The 27,974-nt window shown below is 28.5% G+C and overlaps 1 long non-coding RNA gene across 1 annotated transcript in view; it reads right to left on the reverse strand.

Moving 5' to 3' along the window:
* Positions 1–354: 354 nt before the first annotated feature.
* LOC142318308 (uncharacterized) overlaps positions 355–27,974 on the reverse strand; it is a 162,900-nt gene continuing 135,280 nt past the window's right edge. The window contains exon 3 of the long non-coding RNA XR_012754871.1: positions 355–394. This is a non-coding gene — a long non-coding RNA (uncharacterized LOC142318308). The remainder of the gene's footprint in view (positions 395–27,974) is intronic.

Below are 27,974 nucleotides of genomic sequence, written 5' to 3' on the forward strand. Positions count from 1 at the left end.
TAATAAAAGTAGTTTTTATTATAAAAAAATAAGAATATCTGATAAAATATAAAATGAAGTTTGCAAATATATTTGTATTCCTTGGGTTATTTATATTTTCTACAAATGTAAATTTTACGGAAATTTATATTTCCGTAATTTTTTCAAATGAATGAAAATAGGTTATTAAAACCGAATAAATTATTCTATTTTCCACCATCGTACAATTTTTAGTTCCGCAGCCCTGTCGCAATAAAAATAATATCGCTTATTTAAAATTACGTGCAAGATTGATAGAAATTTTTCGGTAAAATAATAGTTATAAATAATATTTATACATACCCAAACTATTTCTTCAACAGCAATAACGGTCTTTTAGAAATGTGTTTTCATTTACATGCAAGTTCATTCTTTCCTGCAAATAGAAAAAAATGACTTTATTTCAAGCTTATTTTGAAAGTTAAAATATCTTGCAATAAGTTACTACAGGAACCTCATGACAATAGTTTACATTTAAATCGAAGTAATTAGAAAATACATAACAAAACATTTAAATTTTAAATTAAATTTCCATTAAGTTCTTCATTTTCCAGTTTTAAAAAAAATTAGTTTACATCAAAATCTGCTACAAACTCAATAACATTTTGGTGGTCTTGACATTTTTTAGTTGGATCTTGTTGAGGGTACTCCCTTCCTATAATTGATCTACCTAACTAAAGTACTCGGTAACATGGTTACTAAAATTGGATTATGTTATTTATAATTCCGTTGAGTTAAAACTTACTAAATTTTTACTTAACAAATAATTAGTTATAATATTTTTTCTTAAAAACCTTAAACAAAAGGCATAATAACGAAACGCACAATTATAGCTATCTTAAATTTTAACACGTACATACTTCATCTGTAGCCAACAACTACTATTTATGAATAATTAATGTTGTGGAATTTCTTACGCATACGCTCAGAATTTAAATACAATATAAAGCAACTCATGAATCGGTTTATAAGCTAAACTTTCTCAAAACTTAGAAATAAATAGTATAATCGTGCAATTAATCTAAATATTACATTTAGAAATAGTATTTTTCCCAGAACATTAGCTACCAATAAGTAAGATAATAGAATGAGCTAGGGTTAAAATGAAAGTCAGAACGTGCACGATAATATTGGAAACACAAGGGACTGAAAGAACGAGAAGCTCAAATATTGAACTTATAACGACTTGTAAGGTATAATATGAAAAAGTAAGAAAAGGGAAACTCGGATAACCATCGATGTTCTTTCTTTCTCCATTTCAGATTTTACTTGTTATGGCGAATGCTCATGTTGGAATAATAGAATATTTACCAAATTTATGATCTGAAATACTTGTAAAAATCATAACAAGAAGATAATATAAATATCAACGACAAAAATACTCATTATTTTTTTTAAAGATTAATTTAAAAGATGTAATAGGAACAAGAGGAAAATCTTCGATTTTATTTTTAATTTATTTAATACTGGATCAAAACATTTTGAAATAGAATGTGAGCTATTCGTATTGTATAGTTATTAAAAAAAGATTGGCAAGCCATTTGGTATTTGAATATATTGTAATTCGAAAATTTTAATAATAGTAAAAATATTAAATAAAATGTATGAAACCGAGATGGATTTAGCCAATCTAACTTGTATATTAAAAAGTTTTATATTAAAAATAAATTATTTTTATAAATATTTTATTTCGCCACTACCCATCTGTCAATGTTGCAGTAGTGGATATGATAATAAATCTTTTGCAACAAAATGTTAATTAAGAATTCATAAGGAAGTTTTGGTGCTTCAAAAAATATCTTGTAGTATAAACGTACTTGCAGTGCCACAAATATCTTACAATACTGCAATTTACCTGTTCTTTATACAAAATATATAATATAAAGAGTGAAGAAATTATATTTAAATACTCTGAAGCACTTAAATACTTGTTAGATTCAGCCAGGTTTATCACAAATAATGTAAAATTAATAATAGGGATTATATTTATAACAGTTCCTCATTTTTGAAACAAAATATTTAATTTTACTTCTTTCATTTATTGATAATTATTAATATAAATAAACCAAGTATCAAACAGCCCAAACACTGGTGAATTTGTAATAATTTCATTGTAATTAATCATTTTTAGCATGAAAAATTAATATAAATTACTGGTACAAAAAAAAACATAAATAAGTAACATAAAGCGAACTTATTCAAGGCCTGCTATTAAATTGTAAAAAATGTTGTTATATTAAGAAATCATTTTGTGAACTATAGGTAAATGAGGAAAGAACTTCACTTGAAGAATTCAATATTTTGCATTATCCCTTCCAATAAAAAAGATTATGATGTTAAAAATTTATGATTATGATGTTATAAATTTATTATACAAAAAAATTACATATTATTAAAAAAAAGGAATAATGATTATAATTCGAAAACAAATACAATGCATTTCATTAAACACACACACACACACACACACACACACACACACACACACACACACACACACACACACACACACACACACACACACACACACACACACACACACACACACACACACACACACACACACACACACACACACACACACACACACACACACACTCATTAGTAATTCACTAAAAATTTAGACTGGTTTTTCAATTTATTTTGGGTTTTACGCTGGAAAGTGGAATTTTTTCTTTCAAGTGCTGTAGTAGCTTATTATCTAATGATTTAAAATAAAATCAAGGTTTTAAATAAAATCAGATACAAAATAACTGACTACAAGCCAGGTTGACTCAATAGAGGGTACTTTTAAGTACTCTAATGATTCACCATTCGATTAATGTTGATGTAATAAAGCACAAATTTGTTGAAAGATCACATAAATTAATAAAGGAAACTTTGTTCTTATTTTATGTTTTTTCTAGCCTTCTCTAAATAACGAGATATATTTTAAGGGTAAATATTAATGTAAAGTATACGGTTATTCGAAAACATGTTTGTCAGTAAGGCGACCACATAAAATGCAATAGGCATCGTAACAATGCAACGTGAAGTAATCAAAGTCCTGTTTGCCCGTCCTCAAAGTAGGTTTGCGTGATGGTGGTTATCCGGCTTATTATAAGGGTTTTGAAGTCTACCGTGAAATCAGGAGGATAAATTCCCTTCATTTCGAAATAAATCTCTTAGTGTTAAAATTCCTAGGATGTTGCAAAAAGGCTGTTCGATTTAGTACCATTATCTACATTTTCTAAACATATCGTTAATGTTTTTCTTTGTGCAAAGAGACGGGGTATAACACTTCACATCAAAAATTAATTTTTATATACTGCTTGACTCTTTTATTGCATTTTAACAATTCACTTAATTAGAAAAAAACTTAGAATCAGACGGAACTGGGCAAGAAGTGCCCAGTTCCAATTCTATGCCCAATTCAGGGCATAGAAAAAACTGAAGTGTTGACTACTACTGTAAGTGAGAATTTTTTCGATGTATGACGTCAACGATGAAAATAACGATTAACTCACAATCAGTACATAGACGGTTGGCTGATTAAAAATCATATTTCAGTGATAACCACCCGCTAAAATTCTTCATATGAGCCCATTTTAAGTTATTTATTAAAACAGATCTCAGTCTAAACATTTTCAGGTTACAACTTAGCTAGAGGAGAAAATCCCTAACGTTATAGCAATTTTTCATTCCATTCTGCTTGTTTTACTTTTCTCAACTCAAAAGAAACTAATAATATTAATCTATTATTTTCTATATAAGATTGTCAAAATACATTCTCGTAAAATATAATTCATTTAGTCATATATAAAAACATTCATAAATGCATAAATGCTCAATATAAACATTATATTATTGATGTAAATACTACCTAAGAAATATTTATTTATGATTAATATTAATTACATAATGGTGTATGCAGGATATTTTCATAAAAATAAATTTAAAAAAATCTTCGAATTTATTTACATGAAATTAGATATCCCTTTAAATAGTAATAATATTGTGTTGGAAGATTACAATCTCTGAAATTATTAATATTTAATATTAAATAAAAAAATAAAAGTATTTCTATTACATGATAGATTAATTAACAACCCACAAAATTTCTTAAATCAATTAACTAAATTCTTCTAAATTGTATAATTTCCAGAATTATTAAGGATTGAAGAATACCAAGGGCAAATAGGGTTTGCCCTAGGGTTTTATAAAACTGCCAGTCTGTCCTCTATTTCCTTTGATTTCCTATGTCACTTTTCTAATTCCATTAAGATGCTATGAAAGGAACCAAATTTTTTTTGTTAACTAAAAAAACCTAATAATTGAACGCAATTCGATTTTTTAGAGGGACAAGCTATAATAGAACAGGTATAATGACTTGCAAACAGAATCCGAAATTCGCTAGAAAAAAATCATCCTGAACTCTTAGGGGAAGACACCCGCCTTGAGACGATCCTGGTCGACACAGTACTTCCTCTGTTCCTAGACTTAATGGGCTTTACCCGAGGTCGTCTTTTAGACATTATTATACAGCCCCGTTCTTGGATGCAGCTAACACGTTAAGTCCAGTAGCCAAACTATTTGTACAAAGAAGAAATAAAACATCAGCCAATCGTTTTTATATTACGTTAGATTAAAATCTTTTCTGTCAAAAAGGCATTTTTAAATTATATTTCTAGACGCTGATATTTCAATTCACCAGATAAAATACGGGGTATATATGATAAGTTATCTGAGTCTGTTTTTACATATTACTTTTACATCTGATCGTCGAGAAACTGACATCCCAAATTTAGGATGACATATCTATACTAGCGACGGATGAAACTATTTCAGCGTTTGTAACCACACTGAGAATATCGTAATAAAATTAGCACTAACGAAAAACACAAAAAAATTGAAATGGTATACAGACATCTTAAACCTATAAACATGCCATCAGATACGTTTAAACGCCACATTAATACTTCCATCTAATGATGCCAAGTACTTGGGTGAAAGATGGCTGACGTAGATTTAGTTTATCTATTATCTACGAAAGCGGTTGGACTAGAAATTAAAATTAGCCTCATGAAATTATAATTATCTGTATTGAATAATGGGCAGATAGACCTGTAATAGACACCTGTCAATATCTCTTACATATCAATATTATATATTCTAAACATAGGAATGAAAATCAGTGGAGGTTTGAGTTCACGTGATGTATTGTTTTTTTTCATACCATGACATATTGCATATTTCAGGTTAAAGGACAAACAAATTTTCCTTTACTCAATCGATGTTAATTCTTTCACCGGTACGTAAATAAGGAACCGATTTCTTTATCTTACGTTAATTATTTCAAACATTTGTTACAGGAAAATGTTTTTGTTCATTTTAATCAGATTTAAAAATAAGTAATTTTAATTAAAAGGACATTCGACGACAATTGAAATGATCCAAATGAAGTTTCAGACATCTTGCATTGATTTAAATAAAATGAGTCTAAGGATCTCAAATTATTTCTTTTTATTTTCAAGTTAGTTAAACAAAGAATTTTGCTGCTATTTTCTGACATTGAAAACAAAAGCTCTCATATAAGAGTTATTTTAAATTCATCACTGAGTTTTGAAAGAAATGACCACTGAGTTATGTTACTGACCATTGAGTGATGTAGCTGAAATCACCATTGATAGTAATTTCTACTGCGATCCCTTGACCATTGAGATCACATGATGGTAACGGTAATGTAAGGGTGATGAATTGTGATGAGATGGTCAACTATTAAATACAATCACGAAAATATAACTAGTGTACTAAATTTTGAAGAAATTTTTATAGAATTTATAATTTATACAGTATATTTTACTGCAAAAGATTGGACAAAATTATAGATCTACTATATGCACACACTAATACACAAACAGTGCTTTGTGTAGACACTATAAAATTAAATTGTTAACAACTCACGTTTAATTTTTTAAAAAAGAAGCATTGCATGCAGGAAATCTTTTTGAAATTTATTCTTTCCAAAATATAGGAAAAATAAATATGTAATTGAATACTTTTTTACAGCTTTGTGGTAGTTGGAATCTTTGTTTGTCTTAAGTAGAAAACGTAACTTTATTTCTCTTAAATATTTTCTACAACATACCAGTGTGTTTCTCTTTTTGTACATCCTGATAAAAGAACGTAATTATATGCATGAAGGAAGTTATCTTCTCTGTTGAACAAGCAAGAAGAATTGAATGCAACAGTCTTTTGTTCACAACACAAAAAACTAGCAGAGTACTTTTGTAATTTTCCTCCTACGTAGTCCTTACACACACACACACACACACACACACACACACACACACACACACACACACACACACACACACACACACACACACACACACACACACACACACATATATATATATATATATATATATATATATATATATTACTACTTTTTAGACTTGCTTCGGTTTATTTTTTAGGCTATAGCACACTCAAATCAACAAAAATTATAAATCTGACAATAATAATGTAATATACTTCGTATTAATATATTATAAGGGTAATGTACGTAACATACCATCATAAAGTTTCATTAAAATTTGTAACTTTAATAAATTCTTCAATTCGAATAAACAATGTACAGATGAGTAAAGAAAAAAAAAATTCTGTAAATATAAAGAAGTAAGAAAATTAAACTTTATGAGTAAAAATAGTACAAAAATAATAAAGTTACTGATTATAATTAAATATCTTTTACGATAAAACCTAAAATATTACTAAAGTTTTTGTAAAATATTAAATAATTTTTTATACTTCTTTTTCCTGCTACTTATTTATTAAATTAATTTTTTTTTCGCGGTGTAGTAAATGCAGTATCGAATAATTTAAACGCTTATTTTGTACAAAGTGGAATGAATTTCATGATTTGTGTAAAAATGTATCTGTATACGCGTGCTCATATTTCATTATATGTACGCACTAAAGATGTGTAAAATTGTGATCTGACAGCAAGAGTAAGAAGTGCTTTAAATTGAGCTAAACTAAATGAAAAACGAAAATTGTTTGGAAAACAAAGCATAAATTGATGCACGTGACTTATTAAACTTTCGATAGAAAATAAATCCGGGAAAATATTTATGAGCTAACAGAGACCTTTACAAAGAACGTTCACTTAACAAACTGTTCATTCTAATATTGTAGTTGTTAATCTGTATAAAAAGAGCCAAAATTATTTAAACAGAATAAAGTGATAATTATTTTTTTTAGATTTAGTGAAAGGATTAACCCTACGGGGGTCATCTGTACCCCCACTAGGCGCATCCGCAGGTGGCGGATAGAGAAAGACTCTACTGATATGCAGCGCGGACCAACACAGAAATTAAAAATCCAGCTGCGTCTGTTACCGGATCGGGCGGAGGTTGGTCAGCGCCTGTTTCCTGTGTTAGGGACGGCTAGCTTGCGTCTCCAAGGCTTACAACCTTGGTTGTATCTTTGTAATTTCTCTGGAAATTACCAAAAACTATTACCACTATTGAATATGAGTGATGTTAAAAACAATATTACCCCAGGTGGTACCCAATCCACCACACAGATTCTGGGGAATCTGCAATCTCCCACAAAGTTGAATCAGAGTGGCTTGGAAATTAAAAAAAAAAAAAAAAAAATTCGCTATAAAAAATTAAACTTTATCGCAACCTTCAATGTAAATTCAGGAAAATTATTACCTGACAGACACTATAAAAGCTCAAATCATTATGATCACAGCTTTATAAGAAACACGGTTTACGGACAAAAATGTCTTTGACGGAAGGTTTCAGAATTTATGGAAGTAATAAAGATGCAAGAATAATGATGAACACACCCTAGGTACTAGTTTTGTCATAAACAAAAATATTCTAAATTCTATTCTATACTTCGAATTGTGTAACGAAAGACATCCATCCCTTCTTACATTTAGAAGCACAAATAAAATTTATACGGTGGTTAATGCACATGCACATATTAGCAAAGAAAACGTACGAACAAAGAAAAAGTGGAGCTATTTGGGAATAAATTAAGAGACTTTTGTAAAAACATTCCAGATAAACATAACATAATACTCTTGGTAGATTTTAATACACAGATCGTAAAGTAAAGGAAATTCAAGAAAGTAGTTTGAGAATAGCCCGCGCACTAAAGTACCAATGAAAATGAGGAAATATTAATAGAAATTTGCCAATCATATAATTTCATTTTAAAATCCACAGCTTTTAAGAAGCTGCCACACAAACAGCAAACTTGAATCCCTATATAGGAGAACTTTAACTTAATTCCGTAGCTATAAAAAGGGTTTGGCAAAAAGATATTCAAAACATTAAGGTATTAAAAAGTGCTAATTTAGATTCAGATTACTACCTCTCGATAATAAAATTTAAAGTAATTCCCGAAACTAAAAGAAATCTAATATACTGAAGACTAAAAACGTTGATCCTAAGAAACTAATGCAAAATATCAAAGAATTTTTGAAATTAACAGAAGATTTAAGGCACGAAACGTGGGAAAATATTAAAAACAGACTGATACAAAAAGCAGAGAATGTTGCATCATGTAAAAAAGTTAAAAAAATACGCGTGGTGGACGTAAGATTACGACGATCTCATAAGACAAAAAGCCTGGCAAAAGTGTAATTCTACCAAAAATGAGGAAAATGGGAAAAATTTCCTTAAAATCCGAAAAGAAGTTGGTAAAAAGATAAAACAAATCAAGTAAAACAACGAGAAAGAACTTTTAAACCAAATTAACGAAACCTTTAATCAAAATAATTCTCACACCTTCTACCAAACATTTAAACAAAAATTAACTAAATAAAATCTACCAAGTCTTCAGATGGAAGATGAGGATTAACAAGATAAGATAACAACAAAGATAACAGTAAGATCTTAGCCAAATATTACCAAAATTTATTAAATTATGAAAACAAAATGAAACTTTTAATTCAAAATTAACAATCATAAGCATTAAACTCCCCACCTCCGGATTTGGATGAAATTCAAGACTTAATTAAAGAACTTCAGAGTAATAAAGCTTCCGGTAAAATACCAATTATAGCAGAAATGTTAAAGAAGGCCAACGTAAAGGCAAAAAAAATATCAAATTATTTGCCAAAATATGGAATAATGGAGAAATTCCCGAAGATTCAAAGACTGCACTCATCCACCCACTTCATAAAAAAGGATCCAAAACAAATCCAAATAACTACAGAGGAATTTCACTTTTGCAAGTTATATAGTGTACGATTCTATCTAAAGCTCTTCGTAATTGTGCCGAACTTCATTTAAATTACAACTGGGTGAATATCAAGGTGGATTTGGGAAAAAAACTCAAAAATATTATGGAATATTGTAAACATCAAAATAGAACATATTTATATATTAACATAATTGGTTATAACCGATTCAGTTTTATTGATTTTCAAAAAGCACACGATTTGGTAGATAGAACAACACTTTTTTCAACATTTACAGAATTAGGTTCAGGTAACAAAACGGCAAACTTAATCAAAACATGATCGATTAACACATGCTCTAAAATAAAATTTCTGAGTAAATTATCAGATACTTTTTTTTAAGGACCAGATCTAGGAGAAATTAAACAACTTATTAATAATCTGAAAACAGAGAAGATTCTATCGTGTCTGAAATGTGGAAGAATGGAGAGTATTGAGTATTATCAACTCATACTGTTAAAACACATGAGAAGATTATCATAAGAATATGAGAGAAGAAGGAATTGCCAGAGGAATGGAAGGCCACTTTAATTCTCCGTTTAATAAAAAAGGGGACAAGAAGGATTTCAGTAAATACTTCGGAATTTCATTGTTATATGATCCTCTAGAAAGCCTTGCGCACCAGATTAAAAAAATCAAATGGACCCACGTAAAGGAGAATATCAAGGGGGTTTAAAGAAAAGTGGATTTGCCGAACAGATTTTTAACCTGAAATCGGTAATTAGAAAATATAATGTTGCAGGCAAAGATATAGTGACAGTCTGTGTGGATTTTATGAAGGCGTATGATTCCACCGATAAAATATCACATAGTCAGAGGATTTAGTGCAGCTGAAAATATTGAACCTTGTAATGCTACCCCTAAAGAGAAAATATCAAGAATTAAGGTGAAAGGAGAAATCTTGCAGCCGTTCAGCACTCACCAGGTTTAAGACATGGAGATTGACTATGCTCAGTTTAGTCAGTGGTCTTGAAAAAGGTCATTAGGGAATGTAGAAAAATCTGCAAAAACAAGTTAATTAGTAAATTTAGATTAGAACACGCTAAAAGAAATCTTAAAATATATTTTTTTGTTTTTACAGACGACCTAACGAGGACTTAAAAACGGCGGAGGAACTATAGATCGGTGTTAGAGTAAGGCGTGGGGATTGCGCTTCTGCGAATCGGTTATTTGATATTTGCGGGTTGTAAGTTATGGTAGGAGGCTGTGGCTAGAAGAGGCCATACAAAGGCAATAGTAAGTTTTGTAAATATACTGACGATGTCCGCTGAGGCATTTTTATCGGTGGCATCTGACAGAAGCCAAAATAATGAAATGATGACTGCGATGTTATCAAGTTTACCGGAGTGGTCGCTAGGGACGGAGGAGATGATGTGGCGACCGTGAACGCTACATGGCGGGTGTCTTCCCCTGTGGGGCAAGGCTGAAAAAACAGGTCTAAGGATATCAATCGATAAAACTGAGTACTTGACCGACATTAGGCATTCACCAAATTATTTATTTACGAACCTTAGAAGAATTAGGATAACGGGGAAATTCAAATATATTGGCAAAGTAATACAATCAAACGAGTTAGATAAAGAGGCAAATATGAATAGAATAAATAAACTATAGAAGACCTTATATTTAAAAGAGGATATTAAGGATGGGAAACATTCGACATTACGCAACAGTAGTTGGGTTTACAGTGCTGCATGCTACAGAGTGTGTAACTGTAAAGCGAGGAGAGATAGATAAATTGGAATTCCCTGAAAGAAAATGCTGGAAGCTCCAAGTTTGTGAAGGTTTTCCGAAAGGAACCAAATATTGTAGCAGGAAAAAATAGTCGCAAGAGAGGAAGAATATTTTGAAAATTAAGTAGAGTTGGAAGAGATGGAAATCATCCAGGAATTAAATATTAAACATAGTCCTGTAGTGGCCGCTGACGAAAGAAAAAAGTTTTTAACGGGGATCTTTCCATTATCTATGAATAGATTAAAAAATGTAAACAGGTTTAATACGTTAAACGATCGTTGTTTTAATAAAAGATTTTGGTAAAAAAAATTGCACACTATTTCTGATTTTCAAATATTTATGTAACCATATCTTCTAAAATGCAGTATCTTTTAAATCAGTTACAATAAAACTGCCTAAGTCATTACTTAGAGATGACAGATTTGAAAAAAAATTAGAAGTGTGATTGCGACAGGTTATTAAATTATTAAGAGTAACCCAACAATATAAATATCAAATTATTAATTTCAATTTAAACAAGTATATTTAAAGTCCTTCGGTTAAAACTATCCGAAAATCTTTATTATTACTAACTATGAAATAATTAACGTTCCACGCGTTAATAAATCATTTAATAAATTTTTTTTTTCGTATTTGTTGATATATTAAAATTATTTTTACTATTATTATTAATTGCTTTTTAAATCAAACATTAACTGTTGTTTGGTGACATAGCTGGTGCGGAAATTTTTCGTCAAGTTATCCAACTGTTTCATTGTAGAAATTTCCTATTTATGCTGCATATACTGATGTTACAATTTACTGTAACTCTAAGTAGATCCACGGGTCGAGTTGCAATTTTTCGATGTTCGGTAGTAGTTTCTTTGGAATCATCCTCGTAGTCGAAAGGATGATCGGCATTATGTGAACACGCTGTTGTCATGTTCCTTAATTTTCGGAGACAACGGTGTATTTCTCTATTTTCTCGCTGTGCTTTTTGTCCAAGTTATTGCTGTTAGTATCGAAATTTCAACCAGAGATGTTTCTTTCTTTGCTTTTTTGATTACTGTGATGTCCGATCTATTGTGCGCGATAGTTTTATCAGTCGTTATTTCACAGTTCTAATACAACTAAACTCTCTCGTTTTCGATTACCGGATACACTCATATTTTGAGTAATGCGTTGTTAAGTGAGATATTTCCTACTTCACTGATGTTTTTTTACGTATAATCTTAGTGACGAGATCGTGGTGGGTGGTGAACTCTACGATGCTGCGAGCTGCATGCATCTTCTCGTGATGTGATCGATGCATCATCAATCACGTAACGGGAAATACATAGTGGATTAATAATCTATTCGTATCTAATTTATTGGCCACCTTATAATATATTATTAAATACGATTTTCTAAAGATAAAATTTAAAATATACATCCTCCCTTTCCATCGTTGCATCGCCGGGGCAAATAGGTTTGGGTTTTATCTTTAATTATGTGGTCAGTGTTTATTAATAATAGTATATATTATTATTGTTATTGTTTGTAATATCATGTTTTAGTGTATAAGGTTCAAAGTAATAGAAAACGTTTCTTAAGACTGAAATAAAAAAAAATTAATTTTTTTTTAGTGTTTTATACATTGTTTAAAAACATAATCCCTGTATTTTTCTAAATACTCTAAGTAATTACTATGTGATACGTGTGGTATCTTTTCTAGAATGAAGGCGGTTATGGATATGGTGTCTTATTTCGTTTGTGATGATAAAATGATCTGGTTCATGCCAGTTGTCGATGATAAATTGTTAACTCCGCGGAAAATTCTGAGATCCTCTTGAATATTTTTTTTCATGTTCTTAGATCGTTAACAGCGTAGTCGTTAATGAAGAAGATTAGTGAGTGATTCACAAAGTATACATGTACATCGAATAACATATAAACTGGGATGTGTTTGTGAAGCCGATGAATGTAGGTTACAGCTGTAGTGAATAGCGTAGGAAAATATATATATGTATATAAAACACCGTCAAGAATAAATGAATAATTTTTATCACTTCAATTCGAAATTTATCTCGTTAATCGTAAAGAAATATTAGTATTATTTCGTTCTCACTTGCGTTTAACCAATAGCCATTTAGACCTTAATCAAACAAAGTTGTGTGACGATGTAGACTAATTGCCCTACATATCTTTACGCTACAGATTCACGTCATAAGCCTTTTAGTCAACGAGAGTAACTTCGTTGAAGCTTTCGTACATTACAGTGTTTTGATATTCAAATTAATTTGTAAATTAATGGCTCCTTTAATTTGTAGTTTATTAATTTCTATATTTTTTTTAACTGACTGAAAAATAATCTTTCTATTTTTCAGTTTCTAACGCTGGTGCGTTAGAACTAAAACTTGACATTTATAAGTTAATCTATTAAAAAAACTTTATTATTTGTAAATAAGGTTAATTCTTTTATAAGAAGTGTGTTTTAATGGAAACATCGCTAGTACAACTTAACGTAAAAAGTAAATTTTTTTAAAGTAATGTTTAGGAATCACTACAATGGACGCATTTCAGATAATTAGAAATGAATAATTAATTCATGTGAATGAAAATTGACACACTAAACACTAGTTGGATAAGGTATTTTATAATTTTATTTTATTAAATGTCATATTTTGTTAACCATTGCTGGTATTAAAATTATATGTAAAGAAGAAGAAAAAGAGGAGTTGAAGGATTTTTTTAATAAAAAATTATGGACTGAAGACTTGCACCTTTCAGTTGTAAAGTAAATATTTAAGAATACTGATAATATCTTGTCAGGAAAGTAGGCTAAAATATATATCAAAATAGACGTTATGAATTTTGATTAAATAATATTGTAGAAATTATTATTCTGTACAATAATATTATATCCATGAAAAGTCAAGATAAATTTTTCTATCATTTTGTCCTAAAATTTATATTTTTCTCAAGTATGTTATTCAAATTCTAATCTCTTAAAAATTCAATGAATTTCTTACGTCTCTTCAAAGTCGATTAGATGATAATATCTTAAGGGAAATATGTGTATAAAACATATTTATGATGTCTAGATTCAGTTCATACACTGTAATCGAACAACTTGCTTTTGAAGTAATAGAAAACTTTGAATACTTGATACTGAATCTACATGCTGTATCCGTCGTTTATTATCTATTTTTAAATTTTATCTATTTTAAACTCGGACAGAAAGTAATGTGAAACATCGACATCTTTATTGAAACTTAAAAGGTGAAATATTACTTACTACACCACCATTTAACATTATAATCATTTTCAGTTGAAACCCTAAGCAGTTAATTATAACCGAACTAGTCCCCATGTATAATACTATACATCTCTTCAATAGGCTGCCAGCTTATCCCATTCCTTTCCGTTTAAAACGTTTGTAAATAAATCCCTAACCAGCGCGACTTCTCCACTCGGCGAGGACAGCGCTTCTGGCAAGAAAATGAAAAATATCCTCTTGCTCTTCTGTGTTATATAAGGAACAGCGCAAATATACATCCCTGACTCAGGGGTTACAATTACGATCACTTAGCTCACACCTTGCTTTTATAATCGATTTAATTCAAGAGTATTTATTTACTTGAATAAGATAACTATTTCCCCTCCCGACGGATTCAAATTCAACAATTTATAATGAGTATGATACAGTAAAATAAGATCTCCTCTATATTTGTATCTCATTGTTTCCAACAATCTCACCGGCTGTCTCTCCAGTTTGCTATGTTATCTAATACCAAATTTACATGGATATTAAACTTTAAAGCTAACTTTAATGCTTATTGCATTTAAAATGCAATAAATTTTGGTAACCTATTCTCACTCATTTTCAGCCCTTTAAGGGTATAATCAAAATGAAGTTACAACGTATATTTGTGCAAAAAAGACTCCTCGGTTTCTGGAAGGAACGTACAATTTGGGGTGTTATTAGGAAGTCTATTTTGTAAAAAAGTCTTGTAATTTACTTTCTTTGAAAAACAGCGCTCCAATTTTTCTAGATTATCATATCGCTTAAAACCTCAGACCTGCACAGCATACAGGCCTACAGGAAGGCTAACAGGCCTACAGGAAGCTTTAAATCGCGCTTTTTTAGCCCCCAGATTTATACCGATTTCTATTTTTTAACGCATCCGACATTTTAGTAATAATTTAGCATTTAGCAGTTTTTCTCTTAAATGTAACTACATTCATTGTGGGTGTTAAAAATTACATTTAAGTACTTATATTTGTTGACGCATTCTATTTCTCTACTCCTGAAACTCCCTTTCAGCCTTCCACATTCCCCCTTTTCTGAAAACCATTATTTTTTTACTTTTCTAGGTTGATCCATTGTTCACAATAATACACAGTGTTATTAATCATGTATTAAAGCCCTAGAGGGGTACCTGCTAAAAAAATGTCATCCGAATATAATAATATCCTTATCCTTTTTCCTCCCACCAGTAAAACTCCCCCGATCCATCATGTAAATCATTTAGATAAGGAGTAAATAATGACTGAGTAAGCACCTCTGCCACACTCTCATTTCTGTGTTAAATTTATTCGATAGCCCATCTTTACACCACACACTAACTATTGTCCTCTCATTCAAACTTTGTAAAATATTTATTTTAGTTGACAATCCTAAACATGATAGTTTATAAAAAGAAATTTATTGAATAGAATGCAGCGAAAAAATCTACAAAAAGACTAAAAATCTTGTATTTCTTCTTTGAGAGCTTTAGTTTAATGATTGCCTACAAAACAAAAATACTGTCGACGGTAGAATATCCCTTTCGGTAGTCATCCTGGAACTCCTTTAAATTATAGTTTTCTTTTACCGCTTATTAATATTTTTTAACAACAACTCTGTAAAAGGTTTAGCAATTGCATCCATAAAAAATATACCTCTGTAATTTTTGACTATCAATCTCCACTTTCTTATGAAGTGAAAAAAAGGAAAATTAAAAGCTTTCTCCCCTCTCCCTACTCTGTGTACATTATAAACAAAATCTAAATTTTTTTCCAAAAATTATCCGGAGCAGTCTTGTAAAATTAAAAAATCAACCCATTCCCGATCATCAATTTCATTACTTACCGATTTAATTTTATTCATAAATCTCTTCAGGGCTTCCTGTAAAGTTTCAGTATTGTGCAAGTTAGCAGGTTATCATAAATTTCAATTTGATCGCATATAATTGCTTACGTTGATTTTTTCTTTAAACTGCATTTGTCTGACGTAATCCGAATTGTTATATCTGTATAGATTAAAAAACGATAACGCTTTATCTTTTAAAACCCTAGGTTTGGTCTTAAAATTAAACAAGGTTGTTTAAATGATATATTTTTTGACCTTGGTCCAGCAGATGCCTACGTGTCGATATAAAATTCATTACAGAATTTACCACTTGCTGTAAATTATCATTCGCATTTATATACCGGACTTTATTTGCTAATTAATCTTTATAAAAAAACATCAATATCACTATTTTAAAAAAAAACATAGACAACAACAAGCATTAAAATTCTAAATTTACACTTCCTTGCAAAACTTTACTTCAACTGGCATGAGATCTAAGTACGGTTTCGAGAAAACCTTGAAATAATTTAAATATTCCAGACAACTAAAAAATACTGCGACAATATCATTTAAAGACAATCCCATCACATCTACAAACTGTCATTTCCTTCTCTACCTCCCCAGCAGTCCTACCATTATCAATAATCTAACAAAAATCTTCACTCATAGTCATGTACCTACGACCATTATTATTAAATCGTTAGTCTTTTGACCTTACAGGTTTGAATTATCCATTAATTTTATCACCGCGTTCAGTCAGAAATGTTTCCAGTATTTATCTAAACAATAACACAATTTTATCCCTACTGCGTTTGACCCTTCTTGGCAAGCAAGTATGATCTTCTATTCTGTTGCTTTTAATATTTCTGTCCTCAATGAAATATGATTCCGTACAATGAGTCGGTTCTTGAAGCAATCAATCCAGCCATGTGATAGAACTCATTTTTCCAACACTTTATTCAATGTATAACCGATTCAAGAATAGGTATCCCTAAGATACAGAACTTATCGACCTCTTCCACGTGCAGTTGATTTTGTTAGATCGTTCTTTACTTTGTCCCGTTTTTCCATCTGACAGCTACTTTTATGTCAATGTGTATTAATTTCTAATTAAATAGTTTGCTGCAACGTTATTCTGAATACAACGACACAAAAGCAATTTAGAGCGTGTTTTAATCTCTGTAATGCACCGAGTAGGAAGTAAATTCTTTTATAGATTGAAAGATTGAATCGTGAAGGCTAAGGATGACATACCTCCCGGAAGATAGCGATGTGTGAGAACTCCTGAAAATGTCGTTTACGTGCAGGAATCAGCTCATCAGTCCAAGATATTCAATAAAAAAACTTCAGGCCCTAAGGATTTTGAGCCTAGTGTCTAGAATATTTTTACACTATTTAAACTGCGGCTATTTGAAATTGCAGGAACACAAAAAATGTGCGATAGAACTAACCGCCTAATGAGTTACAGATACACAATTAATTACAGAAAATCTCTTAAATTGAAAAACATGATAAAGTAATTTTTTTATCTTACCTTAAGGAAAAGGTTTTAATGATTAACCTCATTTTTATGTTAGTGGAGCCTTCTAAAAAAAAAGGAATCGGTATTGGGTTATAAGCAACCATGACAAATTTGTAAAAAATCGTTCCACTCGCCCGAAGGTTACGGATACAATCGCATTTTAAGTCGTACGTAAATATTTCTTTGACGATTAGGATGGACAACCAGTCTGTTACATCAAATCATTAAACTGAGATATTTTAGGATTTAAGATTACAATTTGAAGAATTAGAGAACTATCAACAGCTATAAGCTGTCCCAACAAGATTAAGCTGTAAGCCACTCTGCTTGCACATCTGAAAATTATTTGTCTCCATTTTCCAGGTCATTTTGTCTCCCTCTCCGGCATTGTTTTCTACCAGCTCGCTTTCCAGATCTTTCAGCCAATGACCGTTTTTCTACGGGAGATACCTCAAAGGTTTTTCCATCAGATCTCACAGTATAAATGAAATGAAAAAACATCAGCAACGAAATTAACATAAAACTTGATATTCTTTAATGTGACAATTTTAACCATCATCTGCAAGTGAGAGGACATTTGCAGCATAGAGTTTCCAAATCATAAGCAAAAGAGCCTCTCAAATTTGTTTTTACGTGTATATACGTGGTAACAAATATTATTTATAATAAAAACGGCTGTATTTTTAATGTATTTGGTCTTTTTGATGGACTCTATTTGTTTTAAAATAGGAAGGATTCAAAAACAATTTAAAATGTTGCATTTTTGTAATCATTAAAATATTTACAATTTGCATAAATTGTTGAAGGTTATTATTTTTTAAATTTCACCAGTGTATTTAATTCAAGATAATATATCAGAAACACATTAAAATCCGGAAATTGATTATATAAAGAAAATAAAAAAATAAAAAAAAATATATATATATATACACATAGATTAGGAAACTAATTATAGAAAGCTGTATTAATAGAAAAAATGTATTACTGTTTTTTAAACTATGACAACTAAAATTAGGAAAAATTCTCTCTCATTGAAGTAATATACGTTTCCTGCAATTAAAGTTTCGTAATTCTATGGTAAAACACTTTCTTTCATCTCCGCTTTACGACGGTTAAAATTATAAAAAATTAAAAGGTTTTACGTTTAGAAATGTGTCCGTTGATTAAGACCTTTATAAATAATGATATAAGGAGTGATTGAGTTTAAATTTATTCAGTTTTCACATTTTTATTTTTAATTAAAGGTAGATTTATCTTACTTTATATACGTCTGTAAATGCTCAATTTTAATTAATTATAATGTATATAGGTACACAGAACCTTTATATCATTTTTGCACAGACCTCACCTAAAAATATAGCTTATCTCTTCATATACAAATGTATGTAAGCGTATATAAGTGTAGAGATAGAGAGACAGAGAGAGAGAAATACATGTACAAATTAATTTAAACTAATATGTATACACACATATACAGCGCTGGAAAGGGCATTACAAATTTTCCCTTACAAGAAAAGAAGCCTCTTTATTCGATGAAAAATACTGACATTTCTTTTATTAATTTTAACTTGTATGAAAATCAGAAACTAAAAGACACCACGAAGATTAAATATACAAGTAAAATAAATCTCTACTCGAATTATTTTAAAGAGATTCATGATACATGTTAAGTCATACGTGATATGTGATACTACGTACATAATCTATTTATTTATCTGTGTAAAAGTTTTATGGACTGATCGTATCGATGTAGTTTACACGGTTTCAGATTTTTAGATGAGGTAAGGTAAATTGTATCGTTCAAGGAATAGGCTATAGCGTAAAATTTTGAAGTAAGAAACATCGCCTTTTGATGAAAAAATGTAGCTTTTATCATCCTATTGATTTATCAAATGTCCTTATTTTTCAAAATATAATAATTTTACTTGGTTGATCAGCGATTGTTTGCGACACTCAAGATTTTATCTCCGTTTTTAAACTTTTTTAGATTAAACGTAGTTATATAAAGCTTCACTTGATGATTTCTTTTCGTAAAAACACAAAATCACAGCTTAATATTAAAAAAAACTTAAACGTTTCGTTAAACCCACAGGAGAAAAAACTTTATCAGGTTAAAAAAGGTACCAAACAAATCGCACAAGTAGATCTTAATTATATTGGAAAATAAAATAAGTCCTAAATGTTATTCGTCTAACATCTCAAACTCACTGTTACATTACTGCGTAATGAATAATGCAGGTCAGAAAATAAAAATTAAAACTTAGATGGAATTAATTATAGAATCAAATTAATTATAGACTGATAAGTTTGTCGTATTTGTATGTTACTTTTCGTTCTTCTAGAATAATTAATATTCTCTAGGCGTAACTACGTCTATAATAACGTTACTCTTAATAATTTAAAAATTTGAGCAACTATAGAGCATATAGTTCATTTTTTAAATAGTCTGCTGTTGTTTTCATTTGCTTTAAATATACAAAGATCGATCTTACTGCACGATCGTTTATTTTGTTAAAAGCAAATTTAAATTAAATGTTAATAAAGATTAACAATCAGAATATTATAAGAAAATTTATTGAAGATTTCTACATACCTTTTTATTATTATTTTATATTTATATGGAATATTAAAATACAACCAAATATAAACCGATATGGTTATAGTGGATCCGCACTTGAAATAAATGATTTACTTCACTAATTTGCGCTCTAAGTTTGAAGAGATTTTCCATTTTATAAGAAGATTACGTCAATTTTAAAACAATGTTACTTGAGATTTTTAAAACTTGCCTTTTACTTAGCTTACATCACTCTTTGTATTTAGAAATGGTTCTCTTAATATTAAATAAAAAATAAAAAAAGTCGGTTGTAAAAAATTATAATTTCGTTATGAAGGAGTATTTTAATTGGAATTATTTGTTTAGAATTTTTTCTACCTACCTTAAATACTGAATAGAAATAAAGAAGAAAAATGATTTCAACAGAAACAGATTTAATAAGAAATTTTTACATTTTATTCCATTTAATTAGATAAGACTACTTGAATATGCTTTTGTTATGTTAATTTTCATAAAGGATTAAAGACTCTTACAAGAACGCACTTATGTCATGAAAACAGAGAACTAACAAATTTGATAAATAAATATAAAATGAAATTTTAAAATACGAATTCTGGAAATATATAAATTTTTTTCTTCATCTTGTTTAACATAGTTTTTATAAATAACAACTGAAAGGCCAATAAGTTACTTAAAGCATAGCTATTATGTAGTTCATTAATTATTTAATGTTCATTCATTACTTTAGTTAATCTACTTTTTATTACTAACATAAAAGTAATATATTCTTTTTTTTATTTTCGTTAATCTAAAAAAAGAAAATTACTTAATATTTTTGGGAGAATTTAATTATAAAATATATTTAGCTACTATTAAAATTTGTTCATATTGTAGAAAATAATATTCAGAGTAAATTGAAAAATTAATTGTATTATTAAATTTCTCTCTCTCTCTCTCTCTCTCTCTGTGTGTGTGTGTGTGTGTGTGTGTGTGTGTGTGTGTGTGTGTGTGTGTGTAATAAAAATATAATGATAATATTAACAATAAATGTTTTGTGTGTATATAATTAAAATTAAAATAAATAAATAATCCATCATAACTATCGAGCTAAATGTTACAAAAATAATATTTTATTTATTCATACTCCAGAAATTAATTTCAGATTTCATTTATAGTTGATATCCAGATGTATATTAAAAAATTACACTAATTTTTTGAAAATTTTCCTGCGAAAATACAGCAACAATTTAAAAAAAAAACATTAAAAGACATAAATTACGGAACAGAGAAGGATCGAGTAACAGAAAACAAGGGAACAGTTATTAAAACATGGAGGTGAACTGCTATTGAATGAGTTTTTGAGCTGATACAATTAAAACCAAACAAAACAAGTTCATGCATCACTTAAACTTAATACATCTTTTTAATGTGTGTAATCATTATAACCATTAGATAAAATAAATCATCATGAAAATATCGTAAAGTGTTTCATTAAGCGAAATGGGAGTTTTAATTAAGTAGGAAAACCAAGATCTACAAAAATGCAGATTTAATGAGTTAGAAAATCATGATTTATAACAATTATACCAACTGTGGAACTTAAATAAAACGGGATTAAATGTATTTTAATATAAGGATAATATGAAACATTAAAATACAATCTACCTAGAAACATCAGTGATCTCTTGTATAATAATAACGAAATTTTGGACCGGATGTTTCTGTTTTTGCATAGTACCAGGTTACTGCAAAAAATTTAATATTATCATATAAATTTTTATGCTAGAAGAGTTGTTGATAATTTTTAACCTTTATTTTCAATTTTGTTTTTTTGGTTCTATGTCTTTAATTTTATTATCCGACAAGGGAGCCTTTTGCTCAACCCATCGGAATTAGGTAAGTTTTATATAGTTTCTTTATTCGATTATTTTAACTTTTATATTTTAAAGACTTCGTCTGCAGTATAAGTTTTGAGTTTTATTTTACCTTCTTGACTCTTGTTTTAATAAATTTTTATTGTATGATTAATATTAATTTTACACCTTATAAGTTTTATTATTTTGGAGTTATTTTACCCTTTATAAATAAAATTCCGGGTGAGGATAACGCCCAGGCGTTTTTCGCCCACAAACAAAAAAATAAAAATAAATTATTATAATTCAGTTTTGTTTTATATTTTAATAACAGTGCAGATTACCTGAGATAGTGATTGTAGAGATAAAATAAAAATAATTTTGGTTTATTAGGACCATTTTAAAAATTATCGTAGTTGTTTAAAATGAGAGCATACATACTTTTTATCTAGTTTACCCATAAATTTTCAATAAAAATCTTCCATGCGAGTGAAAACGGAAGAAAAGAATTCAAACAAAAACTGAGAATAGGAAGACTTTACTCCAATGAAAACCTTTCTTTTGGCTTGAATTTACTAAATTTGTTTAACAACCCTTTCTTGATTACGATAAAAAAAATTATGTGTTTCTGATACCTTACAGGAAGTTATATTAATTTTGTAAATTGTTCAAGATTAAATTAAATACAGGAGAAACAAAGATATTAAAAACTATCACCGAATGATGAAAGATTTATTTATAAAAAATAAAAATATCTATTTTAATTAATAGGTTTCATTTATTTAAAAGCTTCTAAAAATCGTAACATTCAAAGCAGTAAAATAAACGTAAACTTACTTATTGTTGCATGAATAAAAAATAAAATTTTATGAATGACAAATCAATTAATCAGGCTTTTTATGAGTTCTTCATGGTACTACCTTAAAAGGTTAGTAAAAGCACCCATTAAACAGAATTAAAACCTGATCGGTAGTACTTCAGAAAATAAAATTAAAACTTTTAATACAGACATTTTCCATGACGTTTTACTTCAGGCTGAAATTAGTGACATATTGAAAAGTAATGAATGGTCCAGATTCTTATCTAGTTGAAATACTCAATTTAAAAATAAATAAAGCAAAGGCACTAAGATATATTTAAAAATGCTTTGAAAAGATGTTGAGGAATTAAGGAATAAAATACGAGTACGAGAGAGGAAGAACTTCATTTTATTTTTCATAACAAATAATTAATGTGTATTATCTATAATAAAGGACCGAATAATTCATCTTTAATTACTTATTTATCACAATTTATTTAATAGAGTTACAAAGTATATTTGCAATGTCTGTATAGTGCTGGACTATTCGAGTAAATACACAAACAAGGAGAGCTTTTATGGAGAAAAAAACATTAGTATCAAATATTGATTGAAAGATTAGAAAGAAAATTGTTAAATCTTTACTTTCTTGCTCTATAGAGTGTTTGTTTGCTTTGTGTCAACGAAGCCAGAAAGGTTTTAAAGCGCTTTTATAGATTTGTAAACAAATATTAAAGAAGAATATTTTAAATTAGGTGAGTGGATAAAATTTGAAATAAACAAGTCAAAATCCACTTTTCAAAAAATTATCTAAACGTTGAAGTCTCACATTTAAAGAAAATTTACTGAGCTAACCAATATAAAATGTTTAAAAATATATGTTAATTTTTTTATGATTACGGAATTAGTAAATGTTGAAATATGGTTATGTAATTATAATACTTAATACAAGTAACTATTAGTGTAACGTATGGAAGAGTGATTATAACATTAGCACTACATTTACGCAAGAAAATCAGGGATTTACTTCGTGGTACTTAATACTGATAACTTTATAACACTAAACATCAACTTTCATTCATGTATTGTGTCTTAATAGATTTTATTTGCCAAAACACTTATCTTAATTTATTTACAAACAACTATGGTAACGTTAGTAATAAAAATGCTTTTCTATTTGTCTGTTGTCATGTATAAAACACTTTCTCTTTGTTATGCAATGAAGTTAAACTAACATTCAAAAGAATTAAGTTATAGAACTTGACTTTCAGTACAAGAGGTTGTAAAGAGCAATCAGTTTTACTTTTAATAAAAAAATACTTATACATTATCAAATGTATCTGCACTCTTTTCTCAGGGAATATAATTAATCTAATAGTGATCATCAGGATGTGTTCTGATATTATTTGATTATACATAAACAATTTCCTTGACATAAAATCATACCAGTTAAAATAATGCAAAACTCCCTCACTTATATTGTGAGAATTTTAAAATTTTCCTTCTGATTTATAAAATAGAAAGTATAATATAAGGGACCTGTATATATTTTTATGAGAAAATAAACAGATTTATATTATGAGGATGAGCATAAAATCCATATTTGTCCTCAAGCTTAGAATACCTAACAGCAATCCAGTTAGAGTAGGAAGTTAAATTTTTATCAGTATCATGTCAAATATTTCTGAGGCTGTACCATTAATTAAACCGTAACAACATACCACATACTGTATAGTAATTGTTTGTATTGCAAAATGTAGCATTAAGACGAATTTTTTCTTTTAAATGCAATTAAATGTAATAATTAAACATTTTATCTTTAACTGGACAGCCTTCGGACTATCATGTAACCATAAACAAATATGATACTACAAAAAGCCTGAATTATTATTACTAGTTCAAGGATAAATTAAGTTAATTTTTTTACATTATATTAATCATTATATGAATTTAAAAAAAAATTAAATTCATATTAGTTAGTTATCACTAACTAATCAAGTTTGTAAGAGTTAATACGTTTTGCATAAAAATATAATTAATATGGTTTTATAGCATATAAAGGTAGAATAATATCAAATTTTTTAGGAAATGATAAGCAGGATATAAAATTATATTCCTTTAGTATGCAGGAAATGATAGAAAAATATGGTGTAAATACTGGATCTTTTTCTTCTGTTCCAAGTCTACCTAGTTTTTTATCAGAATTTTTGAAGAATCTCTTTATCTCTAATTGTTGAACTTTTTGTTTTAACAAAATGTTCAACAAATTGTTTTAACAAATTGCAAAATATTTCCCTCTTGCACTGTTCTTTTTATATTCATAAAAATAGAGTTGTAACCACCAAAAACGTCAATTCATTAATTCTCAAAAAGATTTTGGGTTTGAATTATGAACTTATAGATGTATTTTGACCATCTTATACTTGTAATAGTACACTTGATTAAACGAAAGAAGAAGTCCCTTTCTGTTGAATTTCCGTTTTTTTTTTTTGTAGCAAGGTGTTTCATAAAATGTTAGAGATATACGTTGGTTATAGTCCGTATAGCTGTACCTACATGTTTACTCATAGTATTATAATTTAATTCTAAGAGAACCGGTTGGTTTTTAAAAACGCAAGAATTCGGATATTAATTATTTGGGAATTCTATGACTATGCTAATTACACCCTAAATTAAAATAACTATGTTTTAATTCTTTTACAAAATTGTTCTATGGTGTTTGATTATCAATTAGAAGATGTTGATGTAGATGTGGTCAGTGCATGATTAAATTGTTCAAGAATTACTTAAGCTCCAGAACATAGGTTATTAAGCTTGCAGATGCAAAAGATGTCTGCAGATTTGTCTTGGCACAAATTCTGCCTAATATATTCAAATACTGTTTTCAGACTACTACCGCTTTATTAAATTGTTTTAGTAAGCTAATAATATAGCCTATTGCAATAATAAATTTAAGAAGGTTGAATATATTTAATTAATTTATTTTAGTATTAAATTATAAAATTGTTGTATAAGTTTATAGTTTTGGAAAATTGAACGTCTACGTCAGAGTTACATTTTACGTTGTATTATACGTTTATAAATAATGTATAAATTAATGTATATTTTCTACTGGAAAAATAATTTATCTATTAAAAGTTTCATATACTATGATAATGAAATGCACTCGGTGTATATTGCATAGTTCTACAAATAGACTGTATCAGACAGAAATTTGTATTACAGTAAATAAAACAAACTGAATTGAATTATTATTTTACTTATTGAGAACTAGCTCACTTTTATCCTTGCAAATTTCCTCCATTAGCTGAAAACGCATTCAAAGTTAAAAGTAAACCCATTCAAAGTTGTCTTTGACAGCTTATGAGAGAACACCTGAAATAAAATAGAAAGGCTTGTTCAACTTTTTTTATTCCATGTATGAATAGTGACCCATTTTTGTTAAATTACTTCATTTTGCATAAACCTTTTTATTCAGAATAAAAGTGTTCCTCTCGTATTTCAATACATTTACATGTCCGACTTAAGTACCTGTTTTTTTTTTTTTTTTTTTTTTTTTATAAAAAAAAACATTGCTTTTAAAACCATTTTAGTTCTACACATAAAAATATTATTAGTTTTAAAAATGTACGTTAACATTTTTTACGCAACCCTAAAAAAATACATTTTTATGATACATTGAAACTATGTACTGGAAACAAATAAAGAACATAAAAAAACATTTTCTATGTACTTTCATTTATTGGTTTTAAGATGACATATTGAATAGTAGTGAAATGAAATTTTAAACGTACAATATGATTGTAGAAAAAATGTAATGCTTCGGCCACATTTAATTTGTAATAATTTCAAAATTAAAACTGCATAATTTTTTTAATTGAAGAAATTCAATTTTTCTCAGTGTTCAATAGATTAAGATACAATTGAAACGTTTTTACAATCATCCATTTGACCTTGAAATACGTAGATTTATCCGTAAATTTCTTGGAAATTTATATTAAAGTTGATTGTAATGTAGTTAACTATTTTTGATCAGCTACTCCTGTATCTTGGATATCCTAGTTGATTTTTAGAAAAGCTGAGTTGGAAAAACAAAATATTTAAGAAATTAAAACCGAGATATTACACTCATTAATATGTTCTTTCCATGTTTTCTTATTTTCCATTACTGTTAATATAGAATTTCTTACTTAGACAATCAATTTTCACTATTGGTAAAATTATCAACGACCATTTAAATAAAATATAGGCTTAAATAATAATAAAAAGACTACTGTAGCATTTATATAACAAATGAAATACGGCAAAAATACTGCTTATAAAATAAAAAGCTAAGAATTTGGTATAATGAAATCCACAGAAAGTAATATCACACTTATTTTTCATCCAAGAAAGTGATAGAAATAAATATATATCTCCTGTATTAAATTTCGATATAATTAATAAATCAATTATAAAAGTAAAAAACAAAAAAACCAACTTACTTACTTATTTACTTATAAAGTTTCATTAATATATATTTAGTACATATGTTGTACATTGTACAATATTGTATATGTCAATACACGGATAACAACAGAACAAAATGTGATTTTTCAATTAATAATTTATTTATTATTTAATTAGTAATACATTTATTTACTTAACTAAATAACCTAGGAATTATTAAATTATTCCTTTTTATTATGTGTTGCAAAATTTAATTTGATTGGAATAGTGAAAACGGTATTAATTATTTTAATTCCACTGCAAGCAGGAAAAAAATATACATCTGTTAGAAAAATATGTGGGCGGCATAAATTTGAAAAGAAAAATTAAACGTAACATGTGAGCTGATTATAATTTTTTCCATGTTTTTTTATCAGAGCTCTTACACTTTATTGTAACTGAAAAAAAAAACGGTTCTACAGCTGTCTTCTCTCACAGCGTTACTTAAGGGCAAAGCTTTTAGCAGTCATCGTTCGTCCATTCTTCTTAGGCCAACTTTTCGACGCTGACATGATTTGAACCAAACTTATAAATTTACAATCTGGTAACACAAGTGTATTACTCTTTTTACTTTACAAAATATAAAACTCGGCTGTACTAAAGTCACTTTTACAATGTTAATAACAAAGAATATTACTAAATAGTCAATCTCAATTTTTAAATATCAGAATGAAAACTTGAACGT

The sequence above is a fragment of the Lycorma delicatula genome, chromosome 1 (assembly GCF_047948215.1).
Source record: "Lycorma delicatula isolate Av1 chromosome 1, ASM4794821v1, whole genome shotgun sequence".
Taxonomy (NCBI): domain Eukaryota; kingdom Metazoa; phylum Arthropoda; class Insecta; order Hemiptera; family Fulgoridae; genus Lycorma; species Lycorma delicatula.